The sequence below is a fragment of the Tinamus guttatus genome, unplaced genomic scaffold (assembly GCF_059628265.1).
Source record: "Tinamus guttatus ecotype Peru unplaced genomic scaffold, ASM5962826v1 Tinamus_guttatus_pri_ptg000199l, whole genome shotgun sequence".
In the NCBI taxonomy this organism is placed as follows: domain Eukaryota; kingdom Metazoa; phylum Chordata; class Aves; order Tinamiformes; family Tinamidae; genus Tinamus; species Tinamus guttatus.
Window position 1 is genome coordinate 565781 of NW_028288733.1, and position 26126 is coordinate 591906.

A 26126-nucleotide genomic window follows, 5' to 3' on the forward strand; every position below is an offset into this window, starting at 1 on the left:
CCAAAAGCACCATCCTCTTCACTCAGCTGGGTATGTCAGTGGCTGATTTTGGTTTAAGACATTTGAGGGATTTTCTCCCTGTATGTGCCTGGGTCTGAGGCCCCCAGCACTGTGAAGTCCTCCTGGATATCCTGGATTCAAGATGCACTGTTGTCATTGCCCTCTTTTCAGTATTAAAATACCGTCTTAAAATGTAGAACTTCTCAAACTACTTGTTGGGGCAGTATTTTATCTAGTAAGTAACAAATCCCTTTCCAAGATACTAGACATCCTGGGCTAAGAACTTAAAGAAGAATTTCTTTTCCCATCACCTGTGTGTAACTGAATCTTAAGGAGATCTCGTGAGAGAAGTCTGCTCTGTGCTGAAGTCTGTGGGTGCCTTGAAGCTGAATTCCAAGAAATAAGAGTTTTACCAGATTCTTCCAACAACAACCTTACTTGTAATGTTAGCTAAATTTCTCTGAAATTTGTGGTCTGAATATGAATGAAAACTGGAAGAAACAAAGGATTTTGTAATATGCGAAGCTTAAGAATATTGATAATTTTCTTCTTTCTTGCCAGCAGGTCTGACTAAATACTTTGCAGGCTGCAGTTGCTAGAAATAAACAGGGATATATGTTCAGCTGGGCATCCTGCTGCTAATTAGACAACTTCTTCTGTACACTCTAAAGAACTAAGTATTCTGCCATCCCACAGCACTCAGTACAATGATGTGTGAACCTACTGGTTTTTTGAAATGTGTGTAGTGCCTTCCAGAACTGACCCCTTGGAGCTTATCTCATCTGATAGCTCTCATTTCTTTTAGTTTCACTCATACAAATTGCAGCCTGAATTAAGAAGGGGCTGTCTAATGAAACCTTTCTACTTGCAATACATCTTGATTTCCTTTTTTTTTTTCTGACTATTGCTTTCCTGACTCATTTTTCTCATAATATGAAAAACTTCAAGAGAAAAACTTATTCTTGCTATGTATTGCTGAGTGTTGTACTTAATGTTATCCATAAAACTCTGTGATTTTATTTTAATATCAAGGAGTTGTGATATTGTAGGCAGTATTTGCTTTGCTTTCTACATAATCAGTCAAATCTTTAGGTATTTCCTATTATAGGGTCTTAGTTGTAAGTTGTTACAACAATATTTTCTTTACAAAGTTAAATTAAAAATCCAGACTATGCTTTGATTTCAAAGAACTCTTGGCTGGGTACATTTTTCATAGTTTGGCTCTCAGTGTGTTTTTTTCTACTATTGGGGGCCAGGTTTTGAAAGCTTCATTTTTTTTTGTTAGTGGTTTTTGATATATTTTCTTACAGAAATGCACAACGGGCCCCTCAGGAGTGTAATGTTCCTAGCTAATGTTTAAGGAGAATAACAGTAACTCTAATATTGCAGCAGACTAATGATGAACATGAAGGAAAAAACTATGAGCAAGAGACAAAAAATTGTTTATCTTTTTATTCAGGCTGTTAAGAGTGGGTCTTAAAACAATATTCCAAGCCTCTTTAAGGATGATACCTAGACAAGGTACATGGGGTAAGATTTACTTATTAGGGAGACCATTGTACAAGACACAGTAGTGTTGCTTTTTGTCCAATTCTTTGTCCAAAGTAACTGTCAAATTCTTGGTGGTTGCCAACAAATCTCAAAAAGAAAAATGCAAATCAGGTTTGAAAACAAAAATATGTTGAATGAAGATTTATTTATTTTGGTGTCAGCTTTACCTGTGTTCTTTTGTAAGAAACAAGTCACTGCCTAGAAGCAGCTGCAAATGAAATCCTAAATTCATCCTGTGTGACTTGACTTTTTTTTTATTGAGGTTTCCAGATTAAGAGGAGGCTTGCCTTCAGCTTTTCTCTAAAGGCAGTAGAAAGGACTCAGCCTGCTAGGTTGAAAAATACTGTCTGAAGACACATACTTTGCTGTGTGGGCTCTGGTAGGGAGTTTAGGCCAGTTAAGATCCAGACACAGAAACCTGAAACGCTAATTGTCATTTGAGCTGAATCTTTGAAAATGAAGAAACAGAAGTGTTTTTATAAGTCTGTTATTAACTCAAGTCCAAATGCATTTACCTGTTGTAGACAGGTCAGTGATGTTCCTGAGGTAAGGATTCATCATGTGAAGCATATTTCAGCTAGAAAAGTGCTGTCTGGTTATAAAACATTTTCCCTGAGGAGATGTAGAGCATAACACCATGACACATGATGCCTGTAAAATGATCAGACTTTCAGATTTTTTCTGTTTTTGTGTTAGCTAGGTTGTTTCAAGGAAAAAAGAATATTTCAAAGTGAAAATAATTATGATTTAACATACTCTTTTCTTTTTTTTTGGTGGAGACATATTCTGAGATAGCTGGACTAGTCACAATGAACAGCAGAGTAAAGCCATCCGAAAAAGTTAAAATGCCTCTTTCAAAAAATAGAAAATTTTGTTCAATCAAGGGACATAAATTTAAATTCTGGCAAGCTAAATGTAAAATCTAATAAAGCAAACAAAATCAAGATTTTGAAGAACAAATTGTTTTAAGTGTAAAAGCAAGTGATAGAAATCTTTCTGAACAGGACTCTGAATCTATAGACAGGTTTATTAGCTGAGTCCTCAAGGCAATAGCAGGAAAATCAAATGATTTCTTTATATTTGTGTTCATTATAGAGTTATTTAAAGGAGAGGCTGAGTGATCATTTTTACTGTTAATAGAGTTGAGTCTGAGCAGCTGTCTTAAATAGGTGCATCACTGAAAAAGATTTTTGCAGCAAAACAGGAGAGTAACAGATTGTCAGAGCAGAATTGAGGCAGTTGCTACCGTGTGATGTAAAACCTTGCTTGGCTCAGTCCTGATGCCAGAGAAGAGGAAACAAACAAGTGCGAACCAGTTTTCACCCAGCACACTAGAGCATATCTAGGGATCTTCAGGTCATTGCACCTTCTGTGTTGGTTGCACCATTGGAAACGACATCAAAGAATAGAATTAGCAAGACACCTGGGAAATAATAGTGAAATGCCAGCCTGATCCTTGCTGAGGGAAGTTTAGATATGAATTTTAATTAGAAAGCTCAAAGTCAATTTGCCAATGTGGATAAGGAGAACTGCTTGATGGACACTGAATTTCCAAAATGTTGCTGAGGACATCACTCACAAAAAGCTCCTTGGAAGGAAAAATGCTTGTCCTGAGTGAGAAGGAAGGTCTTCTGAATTAATTATAGATTAAAATGAAATAAAATAATTTTTCACAGTGAGGGTACAGCATCAGTAGAAGTCTTTGGCTTTCTTCTGCAGGCACCAATGACATTAAAGCCTGCTCTTCTCACCCCATTTCTAGATCTTTTCTGAACGGAATAGTGGCAAGGCTTTCTGACATTGTGAATTTATTCTGGGTAGGAAACTGCGGCAGAAACTTACCAATAAGGGAGTGCCAGCTGTTTTTTAATGTCAATAAATATGAAGTAATCTAAGTGGAAAAACACTCTTGACTGTAGACAGTCATTGTCTTTAAAGACATTTTGCCTCATTCTTGAGTGAGCCTTGAGGTCATTGTGAAAGTGTCAACTTGGTGCCTACCAATAGTCAAGAAGGTAAATAAAACTTCCAGCAGTGTAGCAGGAATACAGAAAACATTGCCATATTGTTGAATTAGTCCACAGCCTGCAAACATTTTAGAATTATTATGGCTGTGAGAAGTTTCATCTTAAGAAGGGCTTAATGGAGCTTGAGAACATACAACATGTAGACCCGTATGATTACTTGTTGTACTTTGTATTATAGGGATCCTAGTTTGTTCTTTTTGCAACAATATGAAACACTCTTCATCTCATGATCTTCAAAGAGCAAGGAGACATTTTTTTCATGAGCAATAAACAGCTCAACAAACTGAGAAGAATGTTGCATCTCCTTTTTCTTGTGTTGATGACTACACAATTTGGCTGTGTGAAGTGTGGTGACTTTTCTACTCAGTGGGGTGAGAAATACTGTTGGCTTAAACCTCAGCTGAGCCCCTGGGAAAAGTTTCTGATAAAACTGAAATACAGTTTTATTCCAAGCAAGTGTATGCTGACAATTAGTTTCCTTCGCTTCCAAGTGATACGGATAGTTGTAAAGGCCAATGACAAATGAAGGTCTGTTCATCTGGCTGCTGTTTTACTTATCAAAGTAACTTGAAGAAATAAATCAAAGACACACAGGATAAGGCTAGAGAAAACTAATGTAATCTGTATTAGTTTTTATTTTCACTTCTTAATAAAACGGTCAGTAAACTTATGAATTTGAAAATGTTCCAGAGAATTTTTGCTGATTCAAATGCTTATCTAGGATCAGGTGTTCACAATATGTTCAGTTTTGGAGAAGAAATGTCTTCAGACAAGTGCAGAAGCCTGTTTTTAGATAACTGACATTAAAGCATTTAATGGGCTCATAAGTATCTCACAAAAAATGGAGTTTACAGACTCAAACAACATTCAACATTCAAACATTGAACAACATTCAAAAAATGGTTTCGGGTGTTAACAAACTTTGGAATTAGGTAGAAAACAGATATGAAGAAAGGGAAAGGCAAGAGAAAGAGGAAATCATTGTGGTGAAGAGTGGGAAAATACTACCATCATAGCAAGAAATAATTGTGTTGTCATTGTGTATATAAATTTATGCTAATGTGTGCCTTGTCTTTCATTAGAGTGACACAAGCCTCTTCTAGCACTTCAGATCCTCAGAAAGATTTCTCTGACAAAGGGAAACTGGTCCAAATTGTTTTTACAGACAGTAACTGTATAATTATTTTGGAACCTGATATGGTCTTTATGAATAATGTGTGTGAGAGAAGGATGTATATAGAGTTTCTTCTACAGGTTTCTATTATATAAAACAGAAATGTGATACCACTGTCTTTCAAAGGCAAGGCCTTGGCCTTGAGGAAGCCAATCCAAATGTTTGGAAGAAAGATTGTTTTGTCGTGTTGTTGTTGGAAGAGATGCTAATTCTAAAAATCCATCATGAAGAAGAAAAATAGGTAAGACTTGCACTTTTTTAAAATGAACTTTTAGTGAAAACAAGGATTTTTTCAAATGATCGTAATATGTCTTTTAATTTCTCTGTAAGGAATACTGTCTGACTAATTTTGTCCTGAAAGTGATTTATTATGGAATAGAACCACAGTGTTGCTGCAAGTACATGACTGATTGTTTTCTCCTCCAACTTGTGTGCTGTAACAATGTGTTTAATGGTGCTATTTAATTCAGGGTTATTGTGCCGCACAAGCTTAACAAGCCCATTGCCTTGGGCAGGCGGAATACTGCTTTCAGCAGATTTCTCAAATACACATGGTGCCAAAGAACTATAATCAATCTCCATTATTGATTCTGGATCATCAAAGGACTACGTTAGGTCTGTGTGATTCAAGTGAAATCTAATTTCAGTCTATTCCAGTCAATTACAATTAATTCTTTTTTGATCCTCTGTTTGCCACAGGAAATTCTATTTTCTATATATTCAGAAGTGAAAAGTCAAAGTGATGTGTGTTTTGCGGAGAATGTGGCTCTCTCGTTTGGATTTTTTCTTGTTTGTTTTCTTGTTTTCTTATCTTTTATTTTCAGCAATCATATAAGGGAAGTCCCAAACAAATCGGGCTAGGTAAGTGCTAGATGTAGCGGGGACTCCTGTACAGCTCTGTGTACTGGTTGCATGGATTTAATAGGGTGTCCAGTGAGACTTGTGCCAGCATTTTTTTTTTTTTTTTTGCTAAACCTCAGGGGAGGGTATATGTCAGAAAAACAGTAACAAACCTGAAAGTGAAAAGGTAGAAAATGAACACTAGCATCATGAAGATTGGGGGGAGACAGGACAAGCCAGCATCAGTGTAGCATCAGTCACATGCCTTGTGAATAGATTTTTGTATCAGATGAGGAGCAAGAAAAATAATGGGTTGTTGGCCGTTGGCCTCACCTTCCCACGAGAGAAGGAGAGGAGTGGAAAGAATAGGAAGCAAGGAGTTATAGAGGGTATCCACATGCACTTGTAGAATTGTAGTCATGATAAACTTAGAATAATTTATATGAGCATACCATGATCCTTACTTTGTACATTGTTTGGTGCAGCAATTACACATAAATATTCACTGTATTCATTTCAGTTGCCGCTTTAAATCAGCAATGCAAGATACTTTTGTGAAATCTTCCATTAGAAGATGGTGTAATATACACTTATCAAGGACTGTATAAATTATGCAATTACTCATAATGCATATACTGAGATATGCAACATAATACATCTTGTAAATTAGAACAGGTTTTAATAGGAGAAGAGAATGTCAGATTTTCACATTTCAATATTTTGATTTATTGAATAGATAACTTCAATACCAGAGTTGTGTAAATTACCTTGAAAGGGTATTTCTAAATACTTATTTAGCTGTAATGTTCATTGCATGCATTTTATATTATTCATGATAAAAACTTAATTGCTAGCTAATAAGATTTTTGTGACAACTTTCTTTACTCTTAAAAAGTCCTGACATTTAAGGTAGAACTGGTATAAAATAGACCTTTGCAAAACATACACCTTTCTAAGAAGCAACTTTTTAGTGAAATAAATCCTCATGCAAAAACACGTGTAAAACATCTCTGCATTCAGCAAGTCCCCAGGTGAGAGAAATTTCCACATATTTTTAGGACGGTTTTAAGTGTCTAGCAGTGTGGTGTATTTACTATGACTGCATATCTCAGTTACTGAAACTTTGAAGGGGAGGGGAATTCATAGGTGTAACCAGCTGGCTCTGAGCTGTAGTGAATAATTATGTACTGCCTCCAAAATGGGTAGGTGATATAGGCGTTTAAGGCTCTGCCACACAAATGTTCACTTAACTCACATCAACAGGGGTTTAATTTTAAGGACATCTCTTGGAGCAACAGAGCCGAGGAGTTCTTTACTTACTAAGGCTTTTCAATTTCTGTTTCCTGATGAAGCTATCAGTGTATAAGCCTTCAATGACATCTTGGTGGTGACATTCATCACTTGTGCATAATGTTAAGGTTTTGACCATTTGATGATGATTTGAAGATGATATTCATGTTTGCAGCCTTTTAGCAGCTTTATCTGGACTTTTTTTGATGTTTTTTGCCTCATAAGTCCAACATGCTAGAACACATGAATTGTCAAACACTGCAAATATATCAGGAGATTAATGCAAAGACGGAAAAGGCACTATCATTCTGTCTGTCATATTCAGTGTAAACTGAGTTGCGTAAAGAAACATGAATTGTTGCTTATCCATCCATCTCTTTTATATTTTGTGACAATCACAGACCCTAAAACTGGAATTTAACAACCTTCCTCCATACTAGTGTTAATTTAACAGAGCACAGCATTCTGTCACTGGTGAATGAAACTGAAACCTGTAATCTTCTTTAGGTTATTTTCCCATTTTCCCTCTGCATATACCTGCCTGGTGATACTAGCTGTGGCCTATGCTGATTTCTTTCTGAGCTCTTGTTTAAGATGATCTGAGCAGCTAAACTTCCTTACTCCAATTCTGCATATTTTGATGTTCATGCAGTTGAAATTTCAGCTTTGTTGCACTAAGCGTGCTTTTCATTGAATTTGGTAGAAGCCATGATGTTTGGATTCTTACAGTATTCTTCAAAATAGCAAAGCACTCCAATGTCAAGCATTTTTATGTGCAAAGATAGCATATTAAAACCTACGTATGCCTCTTTCTTCCTTATTAAAAGACTGTCTCTCCCATTGCAGTTCATCTAGCGTACCCTCTGGATGATGAAAGAAAACTGGACACCGTTCAGCCATTACTTGTGTGGGTCATTATGCACCGTTAAACTTTTGTTTCACAAGCGGTGACATGTAGCTTGAATTTTCAGAAATTCTCCGTAGTGTTATTTTACTCAGCCAATTAGAAAAACTGGCACTATCTGCTTTTAGTAGGAATATATGTGTCTCTTTTTAATGAAGCTGCTCTGTTTTGGAAGTACACCATTTAAGAACCAACATGAGTACACTTGGCTCTACCTTGTCAGTGCCTGGTAAGAATCAAATTAGTATGGTTCTGAGTGCCTTTGTGCTTATGCATGGCCACACAACATTTTTCCAGTTGTAAAATGACATTCAGGTGTATACAAGCAGAACATATGAAGAAACAGTCAACAGCAAAATGACAGTCCTGGAGGCTTTAACAGAGCTCAGCAGTGTACCCAGGCACTGTGCTTTTTTATTTTGCTTATTTTCTTGTTGCCCTGCCCCTCTTAAAGTACCTGATTTATTTGAGGAAAAAAAAAGTCAAAAAAAAATTATACCAACAAGACATTATTTGGGTTATTACTGGTGTGTGCTGTTTGAGCTTGTGTGAGATTCTGTTATACCAGGCACAAAGGTACTCGAGCAAATGCCTGCTTCCCCTTCACTTGTGCTTTATCCTTCAGACTTGGATCTGTCTTGCTCTTCGCCTTTCCCGTACGCCTGCCCTCCTTCCTGCAGGCTGGAGTTGCTGGTGCTGAAACCTGCCCTTTGATCTACACCACTGATCTATTTTCCTCCCTGCTGGCCCCAGTTGAAGACTTCTTCGCATACAGCTTGGCTGTCTGCATAAAACTAGCAGGAGATATAACTTTGAATTGTGTCCACCTTCCAGGTGTTCATTTTTCTTTAAAACTACTTATAAACCACAGGCTTTATTAACAAAAGGTACTGTTTTTTTTTTTTTTTATGTTCTCTGTCTAGCTGCTCTTGTCAGATATAAGGTAATTTCAAACACTCACTGGATCAAATTATAGAGCAATTTTCATTTTTGGGTGCAGCCGAGTATTTTTTGGGGGAAAATTAGTAGTGAATTGGCTGTATAAATAAAAATCAACAGGTTTTATGAATACACAGCCAGGTTGCCTAGGCTGGTATTAGAATCTACTTTATTGGTTGAATAACTGGGAAAAACCTCCCTTTGGAGTGAAAGAGGGTTGGTTGTTTTAAATAATACTGAAAAATAACCTTTTATGTGAACTAGAACAGGGATAGGATATGTTCTTGAAGATAAGCGACTTAACTAGAAAACCTCTTCTTTGCTGAAGTTTGCTCAAATTCAGTTTCTTTTTAATCCAGACCCGGGCCTGTACATTAAATCTATTCTTACAATTAAATTTATTGGGAAAAGAAAATGGATAGCAATTTAAATGGTAGGCCCTTTGTAATGAAACAATATCTAGGACTTAGTATACACATTTTTACAATTTTACAGTTAAAATCTGATTGCAAATTCTATAAATTTAATTGGTAATGACTAGAAAGAACCAAATTTTTAAGTTTAACCAAAGTTTAAGTTAATGTGGTTCTTCATATTCTCACTTCTGCAACACTTTTGAAAAGAATCTGGTGTTAATGTGCCTTGAGAAAGGATCCTTATATCTATTAAATCACCTTTCTCTCTCGATTCTGCTTTAGTTGTAGATAGGTTCTCAATGAATTCTAAAATCTGCTCATATAAATTGTGTCACATATCATTATCTGGTATCCTTGGGGAAGGTATGCATGGCCTCTGGGGTGCTGAAAGGTTGGCGAAGGCAGTCAGCTGTCTCGCTCAGTAACAGCTGCTGTATGCTACGAACTAACAACCAGGCAATAAATAAAAAATTCTATTCGTACAAAACCTTGGAGTAAGATCAAAGATGAAAAATAATTTTGCTTGAAGATAAATGTAGGCAAGGGTGTACATATATATAGAGAGGCAAATTTCTCATAAAGCAGAGAAGAAATCTAGGTAGTTGTACGCAAAACGCACATGTATGTTTGTACCTTCTTGGGTATCAACCAAAATGACTTTTATGTTTGTACCGTCTTTGGTGTCTGTCTTTAGCAATAGTCTTATACATTGCTGGGTACTTTTTTAAGAAGATGCAGTTATAAAGTGGGATTTTAGTATGTTTTTACATTAGACAGAACAATTCTCATCAGATTTTGTTCCTCTGTGGCATAAGCTTCTTTCTGGAGGAAGCATGTTGTGGAGGAGGGGAAATCTCCCTGTGCCACTGGAAAACAATGCAATTCAGCGTAGGTTGTCTCTAATCATCTCATTTGAAGAATTCTAATGGTTGGGGCACACACTCTTATACAGTTGTCAACAATGTCCATGTTTTTCTCAGCAGTGATATCACATTAATCTTTTGTTCTAAGTTAAAATATACTTACTGTTAACTTGTGAAGCCATAAGGAAAAAAGTGGAATTTGTTTGCAGCATTTCTTTAATTCAGAATGAATCTATATTATGAGTTAAAAAACCAACAAACCAAACCTTCTCAAAATACCCTGCTGTGTGATTAATTTTCTTCTTCCTTAGCACTCCAAAAATATAACGGGCATAGCAACTGCATTAATGTTTCTTTAATGAGAACGAAAAGCTGACTGACTGGAGTTTATCTGGAAAATAATTTTCATTTCATTTGGCTGTTGCTTTTTATGCCTAAATTGTGTTTTAATTAACTGTGACATAGAGATTTAGCTGGCAAAATGTATTCAGATAAGCTGCAACAAACACTGAAAATGACAGGATTGAGTACAACATCTTGCTTTTCTGTTTTCCCCTCCCCCAGCTTTCCCTTGACTATTGTGTTTGTCTGTGAAGCTAATCTTAAGGAGGAAAAAAAAAGGTGTTTTTTTTTTTCCATGGTGATAAAAATATTGTTGATTTTGCTGGCAAAGTAATTCACCAGTGGCTCATTTCCATCAGCTTTTATTTCACAGCAATTGTAAAATAAACCACTCGTAGCACATGCTGTTAATCTCTAGTCCCTGGGGTGTAACTGCTGTTACACAGTACGGGTCATGTACTAGCTAAAGTTTGCATTAAAAAGGTAGAAATTAATAGTACTAGTACCAGTTCCAAGCTAAATGGTATTCAATGTGCAAGGTAATTCATTTAATGGCTGCAACCAATAGATTGTCTCACAGGTTTCTTTTTAATTTCTGATTTCCTCTCTTAAAAGAAGTAAAGCAAAATGAATTTGGTTAGCACAGCAAGGTCTTGAGAAAAGCTATTAAGGACAGAGCTCTGTGCGCTCACTATACTGTTCATCTGTCTTCTTCCCTTTCCTCAAGCTTCTCTTGTGCAAATGCAATAAGGTAGCATGTATACTAATATGCCTGTGTTGTACTTACTGTGGGTTGAATTACAATGTCTTACTACTTTTGCTAATTGAAATAGCTTTAGTCTTAAATGCACATTTAAAAGCTATGAGCTTAGAAATTCTGCAGTTCTCTACTAAAACATTTCACCCCCCACTCCAAAACCCCAAACACATCTTGTCTCTAACAGGTATCCATCTATAAAATCATCACTGAAATGTATTTAAAAGCATGAAAGTTTTCCAAACAATTATTCTACAGATTCTTTTTTTATTTAGTATTTTTACTGCAGAAGGTTCCTATAATTTAGAAGGGTGATGAAGCCTTTGGCAAGAGAGAAAAGCAGAGAGGCAGGAAATGAAGACAAAGAGTATGTCTGTGAAACTGCTTTTCTTACTGCACTTGCATATATAAATTAAAAATTGAATTCCATTTTGGAGCAAGTTGAGAATCTCAGCAGCACTTTGCATATCTTTGTGAATATTGCCATCTCAGGGATTTGTATTTTATTGTGAGAATGTAGTCAAAATTTATTTCCCAAAGCATAAAATTTCCAGTCTACATCTTAGTGAAGCCAGTAGCAAAGCAGCCACTGATTTCCATGTGGGAGAGGAAAGTTTAGTCCCCAGATGAATTTACAGCTTAATGCTAGTTTTCGGTATTGTACTACAGAATAAAATGCTTTGAATAAAATATCTCCTACTTGCCCACACATGCACCTCACAGTACTGCTGAGCTGGCATGTAAGGAAGGGGAGATAAAGAGGAATAATCAACTACTAGCCTACATTTACACTGACAAAAGCAGGCTATTTCTCTCCTGAGGCAAAGAAGATGGTGAGGAAAATTTGTGGTCCTTAACTAGGCTGCTTCAGCTGCTCTGCCTCTTTGAAGGGGAAATTAAGCCATCATCGACCCAAACCTTGTATAAGGAGTGACTGTAGGAAAAAAGTAAAGGACTGCAGAGAGAAGAATAAACCAATAATCACCTAAAAACTAGACTTATAATTAAATGTCTTTGCCTTTTTGTTTTGCTGCTTGTCCTCTTCTGTTCTAGAATTTCTTTGCCATGGTTTCCTATAGCTAATGATTACTTGGATTATTATTTTGTCCTCACGACCTCTTGGATACATCGTTATAATAGCTGTAAAAATATCTATTCAGGTTTGCTTTCTAGTCTTCTCCTTCTATGTCAAAAACATTAAACTTTGAAAGCCGATGTAGTAAGTATCCATTGGTATTAGAAATGAGGCTTACAGTCTCTGCTTCTCTAGTAAATATTCACTGCAACATGGTGCCTTTGAGGTTTTTTTTTTAATAAAAGTAATGGAAAATTAATATCTTAAATATTACCATCATAGCATATCCTTCTTGTTATTTTGGGTTCCTCTAGGACTAAGCTTTAAAAGATTATTATTGCAGTTATCGATTGTTAGTAGGTACTTACATTAACCAGAAAAAGTATGGGCTGGGGAAAAAGGAGAGGTGGGGAGGTGGCTTTATATTCGTAACTAGAATGCATTAGTTGCAAAGTTTCTGAGGTGTTGAGGGTTGAAGAGGGTTTATAATTTAATTACCCATGTGTTTGACTTCCCACTGTTTGCTGCTTGGATCACCTTACTCAAATGAGACTCCAGCAACACATTATCTATATAGTATTACATAAAAGGTTTGATTTTCATGAGAAAACTTTTTTCCCTTTAATTATGTTCTCAGCAGGTCTTTTTTGTTAACACACAGGCTCTGTTTCTATGCAGGTAGGAGAAATGTCCTTGTATTTGGGCCTGAGAAATACCTTCTAAAAATGCTTTGTTTATGGCAGGTGTGTAGCTCTAAGTAGTCATGTAACTGATGCTTTTTGCAGGACTGTTTTGCACCTGCATTGTAGAGTATACTTGTATTTGACTGTTAAATAATCCTTTAAAAATGTTGATTATCGTGAGATTGTAGATTGAATTGTTGCTCTTCACACCGTTAGGGTGGTCTCTTAATGTCAGGGATTAAGTGTAGTGCTGGAGCGCATGGGAGGCTTGCTGGACAGGTCTGTAAAGAATACAAATCCTCCTCCCCAGCATGGGTCTTCATCTTGGCCCAACAGCTTGAATATATAAACAGCTGCAAACTCTTGCTATTCTGATTTTAATTGGAGTTCCAGGTGCTGGGCCTCTCATAGGACCAACCTTTTTAATATATATGTGTTTATATATAGGCAAAGATGTGTATGGGAAAAGTGGAGGAAAACAATGGTACTAAAATAGTACTTGGAGAGATTTACTATTGAAACACAATATTTGAAGTCTTTTTTTTTTCCAGCATTATAGATGCTTTGCCTAAACAATCCCCTGCTCCAAGGGCTGAGTGTGAGGTTATTTGTGCCACATGAAAGTGTCAATTGGCATCAATCTACAGGTAAAACGCTCATATTTGGGGGAAAGAGTTCAAAAAACGGCTCCTGCCTCCCTTCTGTGATGTGATACCTTCATATGTGTGTCTCTTTATTTTAAAACAGCAGTGGTCTTGAGATCAAATATCAGTAGTGGCAGAGGTTGCAATATACTTTCTGAGTTTATCCTGTATTTCTAAGAACAGCATACATCAAATGTCTAGGTATCTCATTTCAATACTACTTGCTAGAAGAAACTTTGGCTCTGTGAACAGCACGTATGGTCATAAGAAATGTGCTATTGTAACAGAGACTTCATTAAATGATGGAAAATAACAAAATATGTTTTGATCCAGAAATTTTATAGAACATTGTTTGCATTCTCCATGCTGTGTTAATTAGTTGACAGATGCATTTAATTCATTATGAAGTTTCCTGCAAGAGCAGATCTCTGTAGATATATTTTTCCATGGAAAACACAAATTGTGATGGCATTCATGAGTTTGATATTTAGCAATTAAAATTCTTGGTATTATACTTTCCAATTAAAATATTATTTAATCAAAATCTTTGTTGTGTAAGGTCAACTCAAAGCATTTGGCAATATAATAGCAGCTGTCTAGATCTATCAAATGGAAGAGAGAATGTTATAGTGTAAAGTTTCCCATAATCTTTGGACTCATTTTTAAAATTTGCATTCATATTTTTTAGCCAAAATATGGTTGATTTAAATCGTTTGATTGATTGATCTTTCTTATTTTTCTAAACATGCATGTTTCAAGATTCAGTACTAGCATTTTTCTGACTTCTATTTCTTTGACAAGCCTGTGGTTTCTGTATGGAAAATGGGAAAGTATTTTTTTAGATCTTCATAACATGACTTAGAGTAAAATTGTAAATCACACAAAAGAGTGTTCTGCATCATCAGGAATGGGAGTTATCTATCTGCGAATTAGTAAAGACTGAGATAAACATTTTAATCTTTGGGTTTTCTTGTTGTGTTCTTCAGAACTTTTATATTCACAATGTGCATACCTGAGCTTTTTACTATCTCTAATTTAAGCTCATAGTTGCTTTTCTAATAACACTAGTAATAATAAAGTCATATATGGTTAGCAAGCAATGAGTCAGAGTCATGCTAAATTATAAAGCTGTATCTCTCTTAGTTGCTTACTGTGTTTTTGCAAGTCCTCCATGTTTAGGTGTGGTCCCTGCTATACTAATGTGTGTATATAACGTTGCTATATGCCATCTTACCCAGAGGAAAAAAAAGTGTCATTTGGAGGGGAGAAAAAGAGAGCATTTACTTGCTTGTGTACATAATTTGTCAAGGAAGCCGTTGTTAATAATTTTTAAATACTGAAGGCAGACTATCCTAAAATGTGCTCAACTGGTTGTGAAGTTCAGAATCCAGAAAGATTGATTTGTTGTTACTAAAATTCAGCTTGTCTAAGGACTTTATTCCTATTCTTCAGGGTCAGGAATAATAGTAAATAAAAGCTCAACTATATATAAATAATGCAAATTGTACAAACTTCAGAGGCAGCATCACTCTCAGTTCTCATGTCAGCTGAACACATATGACACAAATGTTTTTAAAGTGTTGTTAGGGAATGTGACTTATATTATTAATCCTTTTTCTTTATTCTGCCAGCTCCCTTAACAAAAAGCTGCTGTTTCCAGCTATCTTTGAAATGGGTGGTATCACATGCTAACGCAAGTGGTGCCTAAGAACATCAGATGGTAAATCCAAGCATATTAATTACATCATTAAAGTAACATTTGGTGCACCACTGAGATACATTACAATAACAATAACCTTCATGTATAATAAGAGGCACAGCCAGCATGTAATGCAGCAGTCGTGTACAGCAGAGCGATTCCATACTATTGTTGCGTGGGGTAATCGAATAGATTTGGCACTGAGAAAGAGCGGATGCTGCCATGAAAATGGCATTGACCAGTTGTGTGTATGCGTGCCTATGTCTATAAGGGGGTAAGTGCATGTGTCTGAATATTATCACACTTAAAAAGCTAGAAAAACTCTTTTCCAGGGAAGGCAGAGTTGCTTGGTTACATCTGCTGAAAACAATCTGTGCTGTGTATGAGAGCTCATGTCAATGTAGTAATTACCACAACTGAGATAAAGCCTGTGCTAAATGTCAGCTGCAGCTGACAAACACATGAAGCCAAGCACTACTAAATGATTCAGTTATTCCAAGAGCGCTTAGCTCTTCGCCTGGGATAAAATCATTTGTCCTCACTGTAAAACAAACAAATACAAAGCAAGAACAAAAAGAGGCAGCTTAGAGAGGAGGAGGGAAAAAAAAAAAAAAAAAAAAACAAGGACAGTTAATGGAGCTAATCGAGTTGAGAGAGAAATTTGAGAAAGACCTAATGGCAATTTTGAACAGTGCTACTAAACACTTTTACTACAGATTGCTTAATAGTCAACAGAATGCAATTTTCCACCATTCTAGCTAGTAGTCAGGAGAATGTTGCTTTTTTTTTAAATGCGTAGCAATGTAGATACACTAAATACAGCATTTTTAACAAATTGCCCACACATGAGGGATGGACCATTAACAAGTTACACATCATTGCTCAAATACTCCTCATTGGAGAAAAGACGAGAAAGAAGCAATACTCCAAAATCCTTTTGCATTAGCAATGGTAAATATTTTAATATGAAATCAAATAAGTAATAGCAATTAAAAAAGGTGTGGGGGGGGAGGGATAAGGAAAGAAGTACCCATTTCTCATTTAAATCAAGTTTTGAATGCACAATAAGAGGTTCCTCACACAGAAGGACTATTTAACCACAAGGGACTGTTTTTCTCTCTGGAAGAGCTTTGGACAATTCCTGTTAAGCTGGAAAGGTCTTACTGACTCTGAAATGTCACTAGAACCCGGTGACATTTAAATGTTTTACATTGCACAGTGGAGTGCAGTGCGGCTACATATGAGAGAAAATCACAAGCTGAGCAGGTAGTTTCTAACAGTGATCACACAGCATAGAAAACTGAGCTTGGCTTCCAAACCCATCTTAAAGGTACTAATATGGTACCATACTGCCCAGAGGCTGTGGAGCCTCTTTCCCTGAAGATCTTCCAAACCCGCCTGGATGCCACCCTGTGCCAAGTGCTCTAGCTGTCCCTGCTGGAGCAGGGGGCTTGGACTAGATGATCTCTGGAGGTCCCTTCCAACCCTAACCATCCTGTGATTCTGTGATATTAGAAGTAAAATGACCTTTCTCCTAGTTGTTGCAGCTCTGTTGTTGATGTAGACACGGTCCTCAGTGATTAAAGCTTGGAAAGGTGACAGGCGTTGCTGGTCCTGACTCTGCTGCAAAATTCCCTGTGACTCTGCAGGGCACCCTGACTAAATCTCTGGACAGAAACCCAAGCTCATATGGCTTAGTCAGCTCCAAGCTTTAGTCTTTTTCTGTCTCAACTTCCTTTTTTATAAGTAGGTGATGAAGCCCTTCTTTTCTTGTGTCTTTTTCTTAATAGTCGGAGGAGGTTGGTTATTTTTCCTCCCAGAAGATTTTACAATCTGTTCCTTCACAGTGTACAACACCTGGCTATCTGCAGTCCCTGAGTGCTACTTACAATGCAAACAATGCATAATATCATGGTCTTGTGTCAAGAAAAAAGAAAAACGGTGCTGAATGGTATGTTATTAAAACGGGAGAATTTCATTAAATATAGATGGAGGGAAAAAGAGAGTGCAAGAAGGGGGCAGTACCAAGAAAAATGAGGCAGGAGCTAGCCAAAAGTCTCCTTTAAAAGGCTTTTTGTCTTCTTAAACTTTGTCTGTTGGTCGATGCAGAAGCAGCCTTGCTATTTATGCATCTCAGGCTTCCTATCAGTGTATTTTATTTGTTGTACATTTATGATATGATCACTGAGCAACTGAATTAAAACTTCTCTCAAATTTCACATGATGTGCCAAACAAAATGTGTCATGGAGCATATCGGGGGAACAAAACACAAAATTCAGCGAGGGTTACAGGATTAGAGAATGAGTTTTTATAGCAGCTTGCAATAACAAACTTGACGAGCCTATGTTATTGTTTGCAATAACATGCTGTTTTTCTCAAGCGTATCTATCAGATATGAACAATAGCAAAATAGTGGATGTGTTTTCTTTGCATTGTGGGAAATCTCTTCCTGCATAAGTTAACTATATTATTCTTGGCTTCTTATTATTGCTAAAATCACAGAATTAGGGTTTTTTTTTTTTCTAAAGAAAGGAAGAACTGAAGGAGAGAATGTTTTTCCAGAGTGTAACTGAGGTTTTGTTTATATAGGGATCTTCATTTGCCACTGAATCACTGCAAAATAACTATTACAGAGGAGATAGATAGTCTTTGAGAGATGCATCCACATGGCCGGTGTGTCTACCTACAGTTTAGGTAACTGCCTCTATATGTCAGTCAGTATAGGTGTACCAGGAAGCTTGTCTCAGTGCTGGTTATGTCCTGCATATTTTTGCCTGCAGGCCATTTTGGGCTTTCTTGGTGTGGTCATCCAGAAACAAGGAGATGTTTTAGCATGTGGGTTAAATGTGTAAATCCTTCCACTGATATCCTGCAATCCATTTTCTATACGTACGATATCAGAATTTAAAATTTTTTTGTCATATAGCCTGGTGACAGAGTTCTGCACTGGTTGTTTGGAATGGGGAGGCTTCTAAAGCTTGCCTTACACTAGCTTTGCTGGTTAGCAGGTGTGCTGCTGACCAGCTTTGCAGGAATTTGGAGAGGCTGCTCCAGTAGAAGCAGGAAAAAACAGAAAACAACGTGGATTGGCATTTTCTTGGTTCAAGCTTGTCCCATGTAAAGCCATTTCTAGGCTTCTGCAACACATGATGACTAATAGGAAAGTATTGAACTAGAGACCTGGGCTGACTAGCACTAGCTGTGAAATATAAGGTTTGCAATTGACACTTTTATGGGGGTGTGTGCAGACCTCAGCTTCTGTGGCTGTTTTTTTTGTTTGTTTGTTTGTTTGTTTTTTGGTATCTATCCAAAAAATAATGATGTGAGGCATGTACTGCTGTTAGAATCAGGTTTCACGGTGAAGAAGTGCTGATGAAGGGAAAATTGCTTCCATGAGCATTAAAGATATGAATTTCAGCAGGGCTTAGATTTCCCCAGGTTCTGGGAGTCCATGCTTACCAAGGCTGACAATACTTGATCTTAGGAAGATGTTTTTATCTGATGATAAAAAGACAGGGCTTAGCTTATTTTACAGATGTGTGCTCTTTTACACAACCTCTAACATAACCTGACTGAGACGGTAAGTGTGCAGACATTTTCAGATTACTGAGCTGGTGAAACACTTTCAGCAAAAAATCCATTCTGATGGCATGTGGTAAGGTTTATACTGTGTTTTCATTTTGACAATAAAAGCTGTTATGTAGTTTTTAAAAATAAGTTAGTTTCATCCCATTTGTGCATGGTGTTATTTATAGGCAATGAGTAGTACATCAATATTTTGTGAAAATACATGAAATATATATGGGATTTAATATTTCATTATAATTCATATAATTCTCCTGCAATATTTCATACAATATTCAGTCCCTATATATATTTCATGAAAACACATGAAATAATGCAGTGTTTTATGAAATGTTTATGAAATAGCGGTATATTTATGTTTGGGAACCAACCTTCCATATTTGAGAAGTATGCTTTTCATGAAATCATGCTTTTCTGTAATCACGTTTTATATCAGCTGGTCACGTTTCTACAAAACTCAGTATCTTTTAAATAACAACCCCATCCATGCCGAAGTGTAGGTACTTGAACCAGCAACAATAAAAGTGGAGGGATGGAATTTAAAACAGTGGAGCTATTTTAAGCTGTAAGCCTGTTGCCAAAAAATCATGACTACCTAAAAATGCAACCTGCAGCCTTTCTAGAAAGTGGTTTACACCTGGGTAGCTGCAGTCTTTCACTGTGCTTGTCTTCTGAAAATTGTGCCCCACGTTCAGCTGGCTAAGGATGAAGGAGTACTGCAGCCATAGCAGTCTGCCTGCTTGTGGTCTTTGCAATTCTTTGTTTTTCCTTTACTCCCCAAAATTGTGAGTCCCAGGAAGCCCTGTCCTCCTCCTCTTCTGCCCAGGAGAGTACCTGTTGTTCTGGATCTGGGTGGCTTTATTTCGTCAGGCTGCGAGGAGTTTTACGAAGATACCTTTCTCTCCTATTTGCCAGGCATCAGGAGCTAGCTGAAGGTCCAACTCTTCAAAGCAAGTCAGCTTGCAGGCGCAGTGATTATGGGAGGTGAGAAGAGCATCCGGCAATTACTGTTCATTGTTCAGTTGCCATGGTACCAAAAGGAAAATGTTTTCCATCTCAAAACTGAGATTGCGTCCTCAGAGTCTCTTCTCAGGGCTGGGAAGCTGTAGACTCTGCCTCGAGTTCTTAGGCAGTATGCTTTTTTATGCTTTTTTTTTTTTTTAAATATACTTCAGGGATATTTGTAGGATGCTTGGGTGATTTATTAACATTGAATTGTTACCAGGATATGATTGCTCAGCAAGTCCAAGTGGAAGGAAAGATGCATGTCTCTTAGAGGACAGGGTGAGTCTGTGGAGAACGGAGGGAGAGGAGTGAAGAGAAGCAAGATATATGGTGAACAAAGGATGGAAAAAGCCTAGGATCAACACCAGAACCTCTCCAGGTACTGTTATATTGGAGGATGTGTCATTGTTTCTTTTGTCTAGGAAGTAAAGAACATGTTTGTTTAAGAAAGCAGAGGCCTGCCAGGGAGCCCAAAGTGCATCAAGAACATCCTTGTCCACAAGCTGATAGCCAGAATGCGGCTACCATGACTGCAGGGCATCTCTCCTGTGCTGGGATGAATGAATGCAGCCAGGCCTTCAAATATTAGCACTGAAACAGAGTGTTTTGTTGGTCTTAAATTTCATTTTATATCCCCTGTAAGACTGTACAAAGTTCATTGTAAATATTTTCCAAAGGTTATTTGGAATTTGAGGCAAAATTCTGAGTTTACTGTCTCAGTGGTGCAATATTATCCTTGTGTGTTTTCACATTGTTACGTACGTTCATTCTTTTGAAATATTTCCTCAAAAGTAAACTATTTTCTTCTGCTGCACTTCTCTCCATAACCTACAACAACACAATAATAAATGCAATAAAATCTCTTCCAGTATTGTAAAACGTAGCTTAACTCCCTCTCACCCCAAACCACTATTGAACAAAGAAAAACCTGATGCTATAAAACTTTGGAACTCCAGGTACATATTACTCAAACACCGAGATATGTTAATACGCATATTGTAAGTTTACACAGTACTCAGTAAGCATATAACAAAAAAAGATTTTGTTATTTGTGCTTGCCCTGACAAAAAGTGTCATGGAGTAAAACAACAAATATCTTGAGCCTTTGCCAAGGAGGCCTTTTTTAAAACCTTCCTCAGAGATAACTGGTAAAGAAGAAAAAAAGAGTTGGAGTGTGGCCTGGCTGGGAGCGCAGTGTTGGAGTGTGGCCTGGCTGGGAGCGCAGCTCAAACATACTCGCAAAGAAACGATGCGCTTTATAAACTTTCTCCGAACTCCTGGTTGCCATTTTTAGTGCGGCTGTGAAATAAGGAAACAATATGTGACCTGATATCAGCCATGCAAATTAGTGATAGTAAGTAAACTCCTCCTATGTTTATTGATGACTGAATGCTGATTTCTTCACAGTGATGGGTTTTCAGAGAATGTGTGTCCACAACTTGTGGACTCTTCATAATTTTCTGTGCTTTGAATGATTTATAGGGCAGATGCTTTCTTGTGACTCATTTTGCTCCTTGATCTCTGTACTGTACGAAGTATCAGAGGTGGCATCCTGGAACAAGATCCTTCTTTGAAGTAGAAACGTGGCCCAGATTAGAAATCACTTTCAAGTGTTGTTTTCCTTAAATTCGTATCAGTGCCCTCTGGTTTGTTTATCCCATCAAGACATGATCTCTTGTTTGCATTTCTCTGATGTTGGTTTTGCATATGATTTGTTCTGGTAGTTCTTCATGGGGCTTCTTGAAGGTTCACTTGGTTGGATGGCAACATTTAGTAGATAACAGTTGATGAACACAGACCAGTGAAAGGCAGACAGACGGCAGAACTGGCAGCATACAAAGTTAATAGAGAACAGCAGCTATTGAATGTACGGGGAAGTAAGCGTGCTTCTGGGTTGATATTAGTCCTTGTAATTCAACGTACATTAAACTTTAGCACTTTTCAGATTATATATGTGCTATAGAATTGCTGAATGTGTTTCCCCTAGGATTAAAGCTGTGTGGTTGTAGTTCATGTCAGGCTAGGTAGTAAACTTTGTGTGCTACTTCAAGTGGCAAAATCTTTAGTGAAAGTGTATTACATGGTCCCTAGAATTTTCAAAATGCAGCCTTTAACATTTCTAACCCAATGTTGTGAAGCTGAACACATGGAATTGGACCACTGGGCAATGCTACATCTGTATTGTATGTTAACCATGTACCTATGCCCTGTGCACTGTAGATCAAAAATGCTGAAAGCTCAGCTTTTGCCTGTTACCAGACAATACTTCAGTAATGGTCACAAAATAAGTTGCCTACCAAAACACCTGGGCAGTTGGGAGTTTCATGTCATATTTCTGAGCTCCTTTCTGTACTGGGTGTTTGATGACAGTTAAAAGATCTTATTTAGGGAGAGTGGTCAGGTGAAAGAGCAGATGTGAAGGCCCATCCAGTTGGAGAGTAAGCATTTTGCTAGATATAGCCTGCAAAGGCTTCTTTACCTGCAGTGTTTTTCTTTACCTTCTCATGTTTCTGTAGGATTAACAACTGCTGTTAGCATTACATTCCTGTTGTAGCAATTACCATCTATTTTCTAAGTCAATGTCTTTTCTACCCTCAAGCTTAAAAAATAAACCAAGAACCCTGCAGTATCTGTAAAACTAAATGCTGATGTTAAGATATAAAGGAAGAGGGAGATGAAATAACTGCCACTTCTTGCTTCTTTGTCTCCTTTCCCTTCTACTTTTTACTTGGTCCTGAGACCTGGCTTGTGGTGTCAGCCGCATCCAATGACACAGGTAAAGCAACACGGAAAAAAAAGAAAAATGTCTGGTGAAGTTGCCCTGACCAAACCTGCCCAAACCAAGCACATCATTTTTTTCTGCTTATTATAATGTTGTTTTTCTGCTTTCAGACCCACTTTTTTTAATCAAAGGCAGGAAAAGTACCTATCAGTCATAAACGAGAATTAACAGAAGTAGCTCTTCCTTCCTCAGCAGAAAAAACTGCTTGACAGAATAAAAGATTTTAACAGTTAGCATCTCTGAAAAAAGCGACTTTGAGAAGTTTTGATTAAGTTTCTGCTGCTTGATATCAAAATATTCTGTCATGTTTTGATTCTTTTTCCTTTGTTATTGCACTAAGACATACAAATTTTGGCATGTATTTCCTAGTGTGTTTGTTACAGTAACCAAATGTGCTGAGGTCTCTAGCTGAAATGAAACCCTGTCAGTGAAACACCTTTAACTCTCTCCTCCAATTTTGCATGTCAAAATTCAGCACTGAACTGCTCCTGCCAGTGTCGTTTGTCTGATAAAAAACTGGCAATTTCCTGTTTTCGCTTTTCAAAAGTACTGTGTTTCCCTTAAAATAAACCAGAAGGGCATAGCTGTTCCCATCCTTATAAATTCTTAAAAATTATTCATATATGGAAACAGGTGCATGTCCTGCAGCTGTAACATGCCACAAAGACTGTGCAAGTGCTCAGTGCTTGGGAACGAGGATCCCCCTCCTTGTCAGGTGGTTGGTAGAATTGTGATAAGGAGACATGACTTCTGAAGGGTCCTGATGTCCTTGGGTTAGTGAATAGTGATTATAAATTGAAGGTGATATTCTTGGCCAATAAGAAACAAAGATGATAACTTTTTAGAGGAGAGCCCAGAAAGAACCTACCCTGGTTTAGCATAGCATAACAGCAGTGATAAAGCAGCAGGACTTAGTGGCAGTGCCAGTAATATGTGAAAATATTACCTATATGGAGAGGATTTGCATGAATTCTTAAGGAAAAAAAATATCATAGCAGTTTGATCACAGCAAAATTTCTATAGAAAGAGATACATAAACTATTTTCTTATGAAGTAGTAAAAACAATCATAGACTAACACTTAAAATGACAAATATACCTGAGGAACCCCTCCTGTCTGTGGAGAAAGGAAAAAACATGAATAATCTGATCTAGAAATTTTCTGATGCATTTTTCAAGTTTTTAAAAGCAGGCAGGTGAATTTTGATAGGGATTTATCTTCAGGTTTTCTGTCACTTTTTTTTTTTTCCCTCAAGAGTGTCAAGTAATTTTTTAATAGCTGAGGTAACCAAATCAAAACACTGAGCATGGAGTGTGTGTGTTTTTGTTCCCTGCAGTCTTAAAACCTATTTGGTGCATTTGTGAGAAAATGATGTAGTGGGACCCTGGCTGAAGAGTTAACACAATGTTTTGGAGTAAAAGTCTAGATTTGGTTGCATTCAAGACCAGATACCGTATGTTCGTAATGATACCATCTGGTCTTCAGCAAAGTTTGCTGACTACTTTGTGCGAATTATTGGCAGTAATCACAACTATTAATGCTAAAACTCCTACTCAGGACTGGATATCAGTGATGCATGGCAGCATGGCTAAAGAGCAAAGATTCAACCCAACCAGCAACTGGTCACTTTGGGGAGGCTGCCACTTTGTGCACCATCAACGAGCAAAGCAGTGAGAGGTTAATAGGTCATAGCTCACTAGGTGAGAAAGCAAGACCTTTATGGAATGTGTTGCAAAAGTTTTTAATTGCACTGACTACAGTAAGTAGTTATAAAAACTGCAGTAGTTATGAAAACTACACTTAGCTGTGAAAGCCTTCAGGCCTTCACACAGTAATGTGAAGTACAAAATTGCCTTTTGTACTTTTGGGGTAGAAATATTAGGCAGATAATCTTTCTCTGGTGCTGGTGGATTAGAACAAAAGAATAATGAAATTTTTTTCCAGAATAAGGGCTTCTTTTTAACCCCCCCTTTTTTTTTGCATGGGTGGTTGGTAGAGTTCAGTAAGGAGTAGCATCACTTTTCTGCTGGTCTCACTCTGAAGAAGTGTCTTCTGGCAATATTTATTCTTTGGGGTGCCTGAGTCGAAGCAGGAGCACCACTGCTGCCTGGCAGCTTACATCTGTGTGTGGTTACACAGATACTGTTTTGTGGCACTTACCAGATCCCTCTGACCACAGGCTTATGGAACTGAGCTTCATGGCTAAGACAACAAAATAACATTCCACAGTTCACAGTTTGTTATTGCCTCTTCATCTATTGGGTTTGTTCCTGATGCTGTAATAGAGAAGAAAACCACATTAACACCATCACATTTAAATATGTGACCCTTTGTGTATGAGTGAAGTTTAGTATTGCAATTTCTGTGAGCTCCTGCAGCAATAATTTACTTTGGGGAGTGTGTTAGTAACCATTATCGAGAAAAACATTCAGCCAAGGGAACTATTGCTGTTAATTCTTTTTAATAAAGAACATATTAATTGTTGTCAGCACTTGTAATTACTAAAACTTTGTTTGAACAGCAAGTTCTAATTTAATGTACTTAGTGTTGAAACACTCATGTGATTTGAAAAATAAAAAAATACTGTATTCAGGACCTTAAAGATACTTTTCCTGGCTGCCCAATTTTTACAAACCCCTGCTTCTTTCATGTGGTTTCTAGAATAAAATAATATTTTATATGCCAACAGTCTATCACAGCATGGAAATCAGCTGCAGGGTGACCTGGAGGTGCTTGGGAGGAGCTCTTACTTTCAGAGCCTATATCCTGACATACCTAAGGAACTTACCATCTGCCTCACTGAGCATCTCCTCTGAGCCTGATTATATTGTGGTATGCCATGGGTCTTGTTCTGAGAAGCTTTTGGGAGCCCGCTCAATGGTCAGCAGGTTTTTATGAAGAATACATCAGCAGTAAGAAATGGAATCATGACAGGGTTAGGGGAGGAAAGGGGTTGAGTGGCAAGACCTGCTGTGTCCTCTATACAGAGGAACACAGAGCCCTCTCCCACATGCTTTCAGGGACCACACCTCTGGTTTTCCCCATTGCATGACCATGTTTTTACGCGTTAGTCCTCAGAGTCATCTTGCTCTTCTCTGGACCAGTCCTACACAAGACGCATCTTAATAGCAGACGTGGTCTCCACCCCCAGCAATGCATGGGGTTTTTTATAGTCCCCATCGATGAACTAGCACCTTCCTTACAGCCGATATGCAGAACAGTGAGACGAAGTAATGTAATTGCAGCTCTTAAACCGCCAACCGAGAACCTCACAGAGCACGTTGCAATAGGGGGTCTGGGTCCCACCTGGATTCCATCTGGTGAGCGGAGACTGAATGTGGAGCATCTGCTTCGTTGGCAACTCTCTAGCCCCGTGTCTGAGAAACTGCGTAGCACAAGGCAGGCATTTCCTTGCCTCCTGGTAGAGGGAAACCGCACTCATTGCTTCAGCTTTGAAAGTGAGGTGCTGGGTACCCACGCTCAAAGAGTGGTTTTGGCAGGGGATCCCATGATTAATATAGCTTACATAAAATGGGGCATTTGTAGCCC